This window comes from Quercus robur, chromosome 12 (assembly GCF_932294415.1).
Source record: "Quercus robur chromosome 12, dhQueRobu3.1, whole genome shotgun sequence".
Lineage (NCBI taxonomy): Eukaryota > Viridiplantae > Streptophyta > Magnoliopsida > Fagales > Fagaceae > Quercus > Quercus robur.
The window spans coordinates 36,862,120-36,873,564 of NC_065545.1; the positions used below are offsets into that span (position 1 = coordinate 36,862,120).

The 11,445-nt window shown below is 32.1% G+C and overlaps 1 long non-coding RNA gene across 1 annotated transcript; it reads left to right on the forward strand.

The window, feature by feature from the left end:
- The first annotated feature begins 5,560 nt into the window (after positions 1-5,560).
- On the forward strand, positions 5,561-6,396 carry LOC126709771 (uncharacterized). The gene is made up of 2 exons (XR_007649483.1): positions 5,561-5,691; positions 5,875-6,396. It is a non-coding gene; the product is annotated as an uncharacterized LOC126709771 (long non-coding RNA).
- Positions 6,397-11,445: the final 5,049 nt, after the last annotated feature.

The following is an 11,445-nucleotide window of genomic DNA, read 5'->3' on the forward strand; positions in this document are numbered from 1 at the left end:
GCCAGCTTTCTTATTCAACTTAATCTTTGCTTGTCCATTATCTGTTTTGAGTAAAGAAAGGGCCAGTTTTCTTATTCAACTTAATCTTTGCTTGCCCATTAAAGTAGGAGTCATTCAAAAACCATGTCCCTACTGACCAATTAGATAAAGATACTGAAGGACATGTAATCTTATCCCTACTAAGCCTCTAATTGATCACATAAGTCATATCATGTAAATCACCAAATTAATTAATCAACTTAGTCTTACACCCTAGACTAATTTAGAGATTAAATTAATTACAAAGTAAAGAAGTGCACCAACCACTCTCGATCGATCCTAGAACCGGTCTCTTAAGTTACAATGGATAATAATATAAACAAGCTTACACATCTATCGCACATTTGATTAAAACACACAATAAAAACATATTAAAGAGCTGAATATCATGCATGATACAGAGATACAAGAAAGAACATGCAAGAAATGATTTGACAAATCTACGTTAAAATAAATTAGCTACGACCATCATTATTAATCTATTGATAAAATTGCAAGTTTGCAACCTAAATATAATATATATATATATATATATAAACTTATTTCTTTTACAAACACAAATTATAATGCCATTGTTTACTCTAACAGCAATTTTTAGAGATTAGCTATAGGATTATTATCTCGTAAGTCATACCAGTATACTGCTACAGTGACTATGTTCTCTCCTCTCAAACAACTAACTCATGAACCCTCCGTATGATTTCTACTGAGTGATTGTGTAATTGCTGTGATGTTTGATGCTAAAATGCTAATTTAATGAAAAGAAAATGCTTAGGTTGCCTAGAGCTTTGACTGTGTGGGTAAATATTAATAAATTATGATGATTTCGCTGAGTTCTTGTTGATGAGTGAGAAAATATGTGTTTATCTATGAAAATTTCATGGGTTTTGGATGCTCTAAATGATGATCAATTTTTTTTTTTTTGATATAGTAATATAAGCAAAAAGGATCCCTTATTTTTTAATTGCTCTCCTATTTATAGACAAAGTTTTTAAGAGTTCTAAGTTCTAACAACTTATTATGGGGCATGGTTTTCAAATGATATTACTTTATTTTTAACTCTGAAAGGGCTCTAGAGAAAGTTCTTTGAGAAAAATAGGAAGAGAATGAAAATCTGAAAGTTCTGATGGTAAAGTGTTGATCGAAACTCAAAATGGTCAAATCTCTGCAGTCTATGTCTCTTCCATTTGAAAATAGAGTTTATCGGCACTTTGGCCATAATTTTCAGAATTTTTATATTTTTACATTTTATTTTCCTTTTTCCCTGATTTTATTATGATTTTTGGTATTTTAAAAATAAATTCAAGGTTTTTGATTATAATGGACTCTTCTTCTGATTGAATTAACCTGAAGCATGATTAGCCTCTCTAAATTATTTAAATAATTATTTATTCATAATAAAATAAATAATTGATTTTAATAATTTATAAATTCCTAATTATCCTATAAGATTATCTTATACTTGTATGTCCAATGATTGTTTTCCATTTAGACCAACAAGAATCAAGGGTTAACTTTTTATTAGTCTTCTTAAGGACCAATAAAAATTAACCAAGTTTTTTTTTTAAAAATGAAAAATTAACCTACTTTTTTTTTTTTTGTTGAGAATTTCAACACTAGTGAGGCCAACTGGAATCCTACATTAACCAACTTTAATTGCATGCATTAAAACCATATTTGAACCAGTAAATTAAAATTATTTTTTTGAACCACTTAATTTAACAAAAAACCTTGATTAACATTTAAAAAAAGAAAGAAAAGAATATTAAGCCCTTAATTCCATGATGGTCCATTATGATCTAGAATTCAACCCTAGGTCAATGTATTATGAAATTTTTATATTTATGAGAAATGGCAATTTGCCCCAAAGCTCAATTCTGCTTAAAAATGAAAACTTTTTAAAGTTAAAAATTGGAGCATCTAGCAATTAATCTAGTCAAAACTACCACACATATCACAAAAGGATAATGAAATATTGGGTGTCCTTGTCTCAATCCTTTCTTATATTTAGAATGCTCCACCAAACTACCATTTAGAACAACATAATACATTAGTGGAGAAATAATATGAACGTTAACCTAATTTAAAAATCTACCAATAATTCCAATAGTAGCTAAGATCCCCATCACAATTCACAATGTCCTATTGACTCAAGTCAGTCAAGTGAATTATACGCTTTCATCAAGCCTTTCGTAGAATATAATAAATTTTATTCGAAAAACCCATTTTAGTCCTTACATTTTTACGTGATTCTCACTTTGGTCCCTAACTTTTTTTTTTCCACCAATTTTAGTCCCTATCCTGGAAAACGCGTCTCGTTTTTGTCCCTGACGTTACATCAGAGACGGAAATTGCACAACTGGCAAATGACATGCACTGTTGACTTGATGTGGCCATTAAAATAATAATAAAAAATGCCACGTCAGCATTTAAATTAAAAAAGTTAATTTGTTAATTTTAACTAAATAAAAAAAAATTAAAAACAGAATTAAAAACTACAAATCATATGAATTGAGATCTAAGTGTGTGTTTTGAACAAGAATAACAAGAACACAAACTCACATCTAAGAACACAAACCCAGAAATAAAATTAAAAAAAAAAAAACCAACAAACAACCATTCAACACCGAATTCTCCAGCAAATCACTAATCCACATGATTTTCACAAAGTCCATAATTGAATAACTAATCAACCATACAACACCAAATTCTCCAGCAAATCAAACTCATAAACCCAGTAAACAATCCAATCTCCAACAAACCCATAAACATATATTTTCTTAGGAAACAAACACAAAATAAACCCAAAAAATTTAGCTCAAATACAAATTTAGTTCAATTAGTAGCAGAAATTTCAACCTTAGACTCAGAGACTTTACCTTCCTTTTCCCCGATTTCGGAGGAATCGAACTTCATCAACCTCACCTCCTAGGGTTAAGGTTTGTCCATCAGCAACAATGGAGTCCAAAAACTCTTGCAACGCGATCACCCTCTTGATCACACTCTTCCGGCAATCCCTAACTCCCGAATCGACGCCTCTCACCAAATCCAACTTGAAGAGCAAGCTCATCAGCGTCTCGTTCACCCTCAGTCTCTCCTTCGGGTCCTTCTTCATCGATTCCAATGACTCCTCCCTCGAGATCCGCCTCTCTGCCTCATCGACTTCTCTCCTGATTGTCGTGATCTTCTTCACACTCTTCCTCACCAAAAACCCTCAGAACACCTTCTGGATCTTCAATGTCGACGAGTCGGACTACACCCCACCTCAGCTCAACGAATTGGACCGGGATCGACACTACTTTAGATTTGGGTGTTGTTTTTTTGAGTGAGTTTGAGTGAAGGAAAGAAAGTGTGTATGTGGGTGTTTTTTTCTTTCTTTGTTCTTAGATCTTGAACTGTGTTCTTGTTGTTCTTGATCTCAGGGTTTGGTTTTTTTTTTTTTTTTTTAATTTTATTTTTTTATTTTATTTCTGGGCTTGTGTTCTTATTGTTCTTGTTCAAGACACACATTTAGATCTCAATTCATATGATTTTTAGTTTTTAATTATGTTTTTAATTTTTTATTTAGTTAAAATTAATAAATTAATTTTTTTAATTTAAATGCTGATGTGGCATTTATTATTATTATTTTAATGGCCACGTTAGGCCAACAGTGCATGTCGTTTGCTAGCTATGCAATTTCCGTCTCTGATGTAACGTTAAGGACAAAAACGAGATGCGTTTTTCAGGATAGGGACTAAAATCGGTTGAAAAAAAAGTTAGGGACCAAAGTGAAAATCGCGTGAAAATGTAGGGACTAAAATGAGTTTTTCGCCTAAATTTTATCATACATATGTAGATCAGAATTTTGTAAAATATCTTAGATCACAATTTATCATGATTTTAAGCTTATCATACTAAGAATAATATATTTTCATATATACCTTATATTGGGTTCAATGTAATACACTTTTCAATATAGCAAAATGTAGTCGTTAAGAATTTTTCCTTGTGAGCATAAATCGTCAACATAAACCACGTCAATCTCTCTCTCTCTCTCAACATTAAAAAAGCCACAGGTGTCTTATTTCAAAGTATAAAAGATGTGCGTGTAATAGCGAAAACCTTAAGGGAGCTAAGTTAGTACAATTTACCCAAATTCTAATATGGAACCAATGTGGATGCTCTTATGCCCCTATTTGGTTCTCTAAAGGCTGACGCGAATTACTCATGCACCTCACAACACAATGTCTTTTTGTTCTTAAGATGTTTTCCTCTACCAATATATATATATATATATATATATATTTATATATCTTCCTGCGAACAATTCACTTTCTTATATATACATATGCTTATCAGAGTTGCCATCCTCATCTTTCATGATTGACTTTCGTTACTGCCAACATATACCTGAAGTATGCCGTCTTCCAATCACTGTTGCTTTATTGAAGTTCTTTGGCCTCCAGTACTGTAGCCATCTACTAACCATAGTAGCTATCTCCAGCCTTCACTCCTTCTGCCAAACATCGTTGTTGCTTGTCGCATGTGTTCCATTCCATGTCTTGCCCAGTCACATTATACTTAACGTTCTCGCATTCCAAACAAAAGTTTATTAGAATACAATAAATTATACTACAAATATATAAACCATGGTTTTGCAAATACAACCGACTACAATATGGTTTTAGGGTTATCATTCTAGACTTAATATTTTTCTATATATACCTTATACTGGGTTCAATTTAATGCATAATTCAATATGGTAAAGATGTAGCAGTCACTTAAATTTTCGAAGTTATCAGACCAAGCTCTCTCTCTCTCTCTCAAAGAAAACATTTATTCTAACATCAACTTTGATTGCACATCTAACAGCCCTTCTTTCTAATTCTTGACTATCTTCCTTATGAGTTATGAATCTTATGACTAAGGTGGGGCTAATTTCTAGAAAACGAATGATATCAGCAATGTGATTGTTGAAGCAAAAGCATTTTGAAATCTCTCACCTTGATTTAAACAGTTTTTTTTGGAGAGAAATTGAATTAAATCTCTTCATAAACAGAGTTTATATATAGACACAACTTTTGTATTTCATAATTCTTACCAAATGAATGGTGAAAAAAGTAATATATTTATATAAAAATGATAGTTTATCAATTACTATTGCATATATCATCAAGTTGTGACAAAAGGGTTTTTATTTTTATTTTTTGTGGATATTCTCAAGTTGTGACAAAAGTGTTTATAGTAATAGAAAAATTGTTTCATAAACATAAGTTTTGGGACAGCTGTAACATGTTTTACATCACACGGCAATATAGCAACAGGGAATTTACCGACTTGGTTGATTACTTGATTGACGTTTTTCAGTTTTTGTTTTTTACCTGAAGGTTGGAAATGTGGAATCTTACTATTTATAGTGCCAAATTAATGCGGACCAGAAATTCTTTCAACTTCATCATGTAATTGTTTTAAAAAACCATATAAATTCAATTATATGAGCATCCCACTCAATCTTGCCTCTTTTGGTGGTGGAGACTCCATCACTAAATCATATTGTTAGATGTTTACATTCAATTCCTATTAATCCTAGAGTGGCTTATAAATTGCTTAAACTTCTTCTTCCTCCCCCACAAATTCCTAAATCTAGAAAAGTTTTTACTCTCTAGTTGAGTAAGTAAAATATTCTTTATTTTTCCTTAAGAAAATGTAAATATTCAGATAATATTCATGATAATCTTTTGTATGCTAACTGATTATTAATTCTAGTTCCCTTTAAGAATAACACAATATTCTTTAATTATTCTAAACTTTTGTTTTGTTTTTGCTATTTTGGGTTTTGGTTTTGGATGACAGTGAATAGTAAAAGCTGAAGAATCATGAGGTTTATAGCACTTGCTCTAGTCTTGTTGATGGTGAGCACTTGTATGGCCACAACTCAGAGAACGTTGATGGCTGAAGTGCAGCAGGCTGCCAAAAAACGGCCAGAATGGTGAAGTTGAAGGCCAACTCCTTACGAATGAACGTAACAATCCTAGAGGGGATTTTGAAAAAAGTGTCGGTAGCCCTGTTAAACCGTAGTGTACGTAACTAGTTCAATGATGATGCTTGCTATGTATATAATATATAGGTTAAATAATCCTTGAGCTAGATCAAGCAAAAAAGGAAAGAAAAACGTAAAGTCATGCTATAGATGCATGGCATAAGTTGTAGGCGGTTTGGGTTTTTAACCTATTAGTCTGCATGGTGTAGCGTACGTATGTTTCTGTGGTATAATAATCATAGACTATGTTTGGAGTTTGTGTATTTGTTGTGCGATTGTAATCATATATATGTAATTGAAAGTAATTTGTATTGTCAAACAGCTTTATAATTCAACTTTATACATCCCAAAACAATACTCTTATTGATGATAATTTAAAAACTCATACGATATGCATATAACATCCTTTGCATTCCAAGGAAGTTAGGCAGGTTCAACAAGTCCCAGCTAGACCCCCCCAGACCGGGTTGTTATAAAATTAATGTAGATGGAGCAGTATTCAACGAGGTAGGGGGTTGTGGGGTTGGAGTTGTGATCAGAAATGAATGGGGGCAGCTGATGGGAGCAATGAGTAAGAGGTTCGAGTGGCCGTGGGGTGCACTAGAAACTGAAGCTAAAGCCGTAGAAGAAGGGGTCCAGCTAGCATGGGACCTCGGACTTAATGATGTTATACTTGAAAGTGATGCGCAAGTGGTGGTGAGTGCTCTGCAAGGGCAAGTTTCAAGTCCAAGCTCCATCCAGAAGATCGTTGAAGGAATACGGATGGGAAAGAGTTTGTTTAACTCGTGGGAGGCAGCCCATATCAGTAGAAATAGCAACGTTGCAGCTCATCTTTTGGCTCAACATGCCAAAGGGGTGGACGATTGTATCATTTGGGTGGATGATACTCCCCCTATTATCATGAACCAAGTTCATACTGATGTAACCAATCTGAATCTCTTTTCTGATTAATGAAATTAAGCTTATGCTGTTTATCAAAAAAAAAAAAAAAACTTCTGGCAATAGTCTCAATTAATTGATTCATGTGTTTATTAAATCCAATTCATATGAGGAATTTCTTTTCTTACAAAAAAATTTACTTTATATTAATATACGCTGCAACACTGGCCTATGATGTATGATCACCCATCCTTAACGTGGAGACTCAATTTTATCATTATATACTAATTAATTATCATTATATACTAGTTGGATTTACCTTGCTAAAATAAATAGTATAAAAGTCAAATTTACTGTCAAATATTTACCCGTCATTCCCACTACTCCCCAATATTCAAATAGCCTATGTTTCTGCCTATAAAAGACATGCTTCTCTTCATTTGTAATCAGAGCTTAATTTTTGGCTTTCATATTCTCATTTACTTCCCCTTACTTCCCTAATTATCTACTCTTGTAATCTTGTTTCTTTCCTACTCGGAAATAATCGTTTCTACCACTATTTCCTGTAAGTGTTTAATTTGATAATAATATTCAGTATTTATATTTACATTATTTTGATAATAATATTCAATATTTATATTTACATTTATTTTGATAATTGCTTTTGTTTATCGAGTTACTCAGGCAACTATACCTCAACCTGCTTCCTCTTCCAGTAAGTCTGCTAAGTCCAAAAAGAAATCTATTCTCCATGGACTCAAGAAAAAAGATTTGATTTCCTTGTTAAAGGAGCCCCTCCATGATGACGAAGATGATTTAGATAATAAGTCCAAGATATCATCTGAAACTTCTATTGCTAATGATGATAATCCTTACTATCCTTATGATGGATCTTTGTTTGGATATGACCCAATTGTTAGTTCGGATTTATTTGATGTCTGATTCCATGTTTCAACCCCATGGTCTCAAGCTTGCTACTATCGACATATACCAACAAAATTGCTGAAGCCATTATTGCTGTCACTATACGGTATTCACACTACTTCTTATGGATCTACCTTGGTGAAATGAATAGTGAATGATAGATTTGACTTTTTTATTGTTCATTTCACCCAAGTAGATCCACCTAAAGTAGTGTGAATACCGTGGATAAATAGTGTCATGTCTGGTGACAGCAGTAATGACTTCAGCAATTTTGTTGGTATATGTTGATAGTAGCAAACTTGAGATCATGGGGTTGAAACAGGGAATCAGACCTCAACTAAATCCGAACTAACAATTGGGTCATGTCCAAATAGAGATCCATCATAAGAATAGTAAAGATTATCATCATTAGCAATAAAGGCTTCAGAGGATGCATTGGACTCATTATTTGAATCATCTTCATTGTCTTGGAGGGATTGCTTTAACAGGGAAACCAAATATTTTTTCTTGAGTCCATGGAGATTAGACTTCTTTTTGGACTTAGCATACTTATTGGAAAAAGGAAGTGGGTTGAGGTAAAATTGCCTGAGTAACTGGATAACATAGGTGTTTGACACTCAATTATCAATATAAACTAGGATGCAATAAATGAACTAATTAAAATAAACTAGGTCAATATATATTGCTCATCCTTAAACTTTAGCTCTTGAACAGTATTAGTCATTTAATTTAAAATGATCACCCTTAGTTCCTAAAATTTAAAGTGATGGCTTTAGTCCCTAGAAAACTTAAAGTGGTTACTCCTAGTCCCTAGTGTGCATTTTTAATGGAGTGGTTATGTGCCAAGTAGTTTGGCCTCATCATCATTCTATTAGAGAGGTTTAATGGATATATTGACTAAAGGACCAAAAGTGATCACTTTAAGTTTACTAGAGATTGAAAATAATCACTTTAAATTCTAGTCCAAAAAATTTAAACCCATGGACTAAAGCTCAGGGAGTAACAATATATTTTGCTTAAAAAATTATATAACAACAACAATAAAGTCTAGTCCAAAAAAATTGTTTTTGGATATGGATTCTTTACAGGTTAATTGGGATTGACCATATGCATTTTGGGGTATCATCATATCCTATTCAACATCATACTCTATATCATCTCATTAATTAAAAAATTTATGTAAAATAGTAAAGATGTATCTGTTGGGTAAAATAGTTAAGTTATATTGGCAAGACACATGGCAAGTCATAGAGTAATCATGTGGAAAAGTGAATAATAAATAAATGGCCACATGGAATATTATAGCCAGATCAGAGATTAAGGTCTAATGCAATGACGAGTGGCATTAATCCAATTTGGAATTGTGGGTAGACTCTATTGCCAAGAGCCTTGAAATGGTTAAGAAAGGTTATTAACAAGTCACTTGGTAGTGGATAGATGGTGAAGAATCGACAAATAGCCGAAAGAACCAAGCATTCCTGTCAAAGTTCTAAATATAAATAGGGTTAACTCTACAAGAAAAGGTACACACGCACAACCAGAACACTTTTGAGATCAATTGTACTTAGATTCTTAGGAGATCCAGTAGTTTGTAGGAAAATCAAGTAGTCCTTAGGCTTGTAGAAGACTATGTTCGTAAGTTCATAAAAAATCATAGACTGTGTTTGGGCTATGTGTAATTGTTTTGTGGCTGTATTAATATATTCATTTGTATTGAAAAAGTAGTTTATGGCTTTACGTTGTCAAAAGCCTTGTAGTTCAACTAATTTTAAAATCATTTATGGACTAAAAATTAGGGAGTGACAATATATTTTACCCTACAAATTATATAACAACAACAATAAAGCCTAGTGCCAAAAATATGTAGTTGGATATGGATTTTCAACATAGTAGTTTGGTTTGACCACATGATATATATATATATATATATATATATATATTTTTTTTTTTTTTTTTTTTCTGTTGTCATATCCTATTCTATATCATACTCTCTACCATTTTTCACATACATTAGAATTTTATGATCCTCAATTTGAGCCATGAGGGCCCCTCACCGATCTTGCTTAGGATCCCAATTCTAATAATCTTGGTTTTACTTGTAAATTATAGTTCTCTATTGTAGAATGTGTTTCCTTTATTTGTAATTTTTTAATTATAAATGTCTACTAGAAAATATTCACTAAGAAGTGATTTCTTTTTAAAAGAGAAAAAATTGAAAAACTAATTGAATATCAAAAGGTTATTTTGATAATTTTGTTACTAGTAATAAACAAAATATAGCAGAAAATTTGGATGAAAAAGATATTAAAATTAAAAAATATATTATCTAATTAATATTTAAATATAAGAAAATGCTACATTTGAAATTATTGCCCCAAAAAGGCATTGAGAAGACCCTGACTTGGTGCTTGACAATTTATTTATTTATTTTGGTTAGGGAAAAAAATTATGGGTTATTACAAGTTTAATAGGCATTTTAACGAAAAAAATTCCCCTTTATGTTAAAAAAAAGGTTTAAATTGATTGAATTTAATAACAGTTTAGGAGGGGGGGGGGTGCGGATTCGCTTATTACTATTAATTAAAGGAAAAAGTTAATGAATGCTCTAAGAGTATTGATTTAAGAAATTTTTTTTTTAAAATTTTTACGGAAAAAAAAAGCAATTGAATTTTGTGATAGATTTTTTTTACATTTTATATGAAAGTGGTATCAAAACTTTCTTAAAATGGCCTATTAATACATGTCCTAAGGGCACCCTTAACCAAACCATAGTTAAAAGAAGAGGTTGGTCCCTCAAAAAAAAAAAAAAAAAAAAGGAATATTGGTTGGTTGTAAAGTTGATGATGTATTGAAGTACCAAATAGTTACAGGCAAAAAAAGTGCAATTAACCCTAATTACTTTGTATAAATAAGGGCTATTTGAAAGAGAACCCAATTGTTTCTAAAGATTTATGTAAGAGGGAAGACTCATGCATCCTACACATGATATACTTCCACATATTTGAACCCAATAAAATGTGAACACATAGTAAATATTAAACACATGTCCACATTCTGAGGCCCAAGCTTGTTTCATTAATAAATGGACACAACAATTTTGGATTTTGTTTGTTATTAACAAAAAAAAAAAAAAAAAAGGTGTAGTACTTCATTTCCTCTCCCAAATATAGTTTGAGCCAAAAAAATTAAAGATAGGATCGGATAAATGGCACAAAAAGATGAGTGGTAATTAAGAAGCCTGTTTTCAAATGATGAAAGCAAATTCCAATGAGCTTTTTCAAAAACGCGGCTCAAAGGAAAAGCTGGAGCCGCATTTTTTAAAAACACGGCTCCACCCTTAGTCCTATAGCCGCGTTTATTAAACGCGGCTATAGACCAGGGGTGGAGCTGCGTTTTTCCCAGGTGAGGCTGCGTTTAGCTCCCTAGGACTGAAGCCACGTTTTTGAAAACGCGGCTTCAGTCCCGTCCAGGGTTTTTTTTTTTTTTTTTTTTTTTTTTTTTTTTTTTTTTTTTTAAGTATAACTTGAGCTGCGTTTAAAAAATGCTTCAAATATACTTTACAAGTCTGGAGCTGCGTTTAA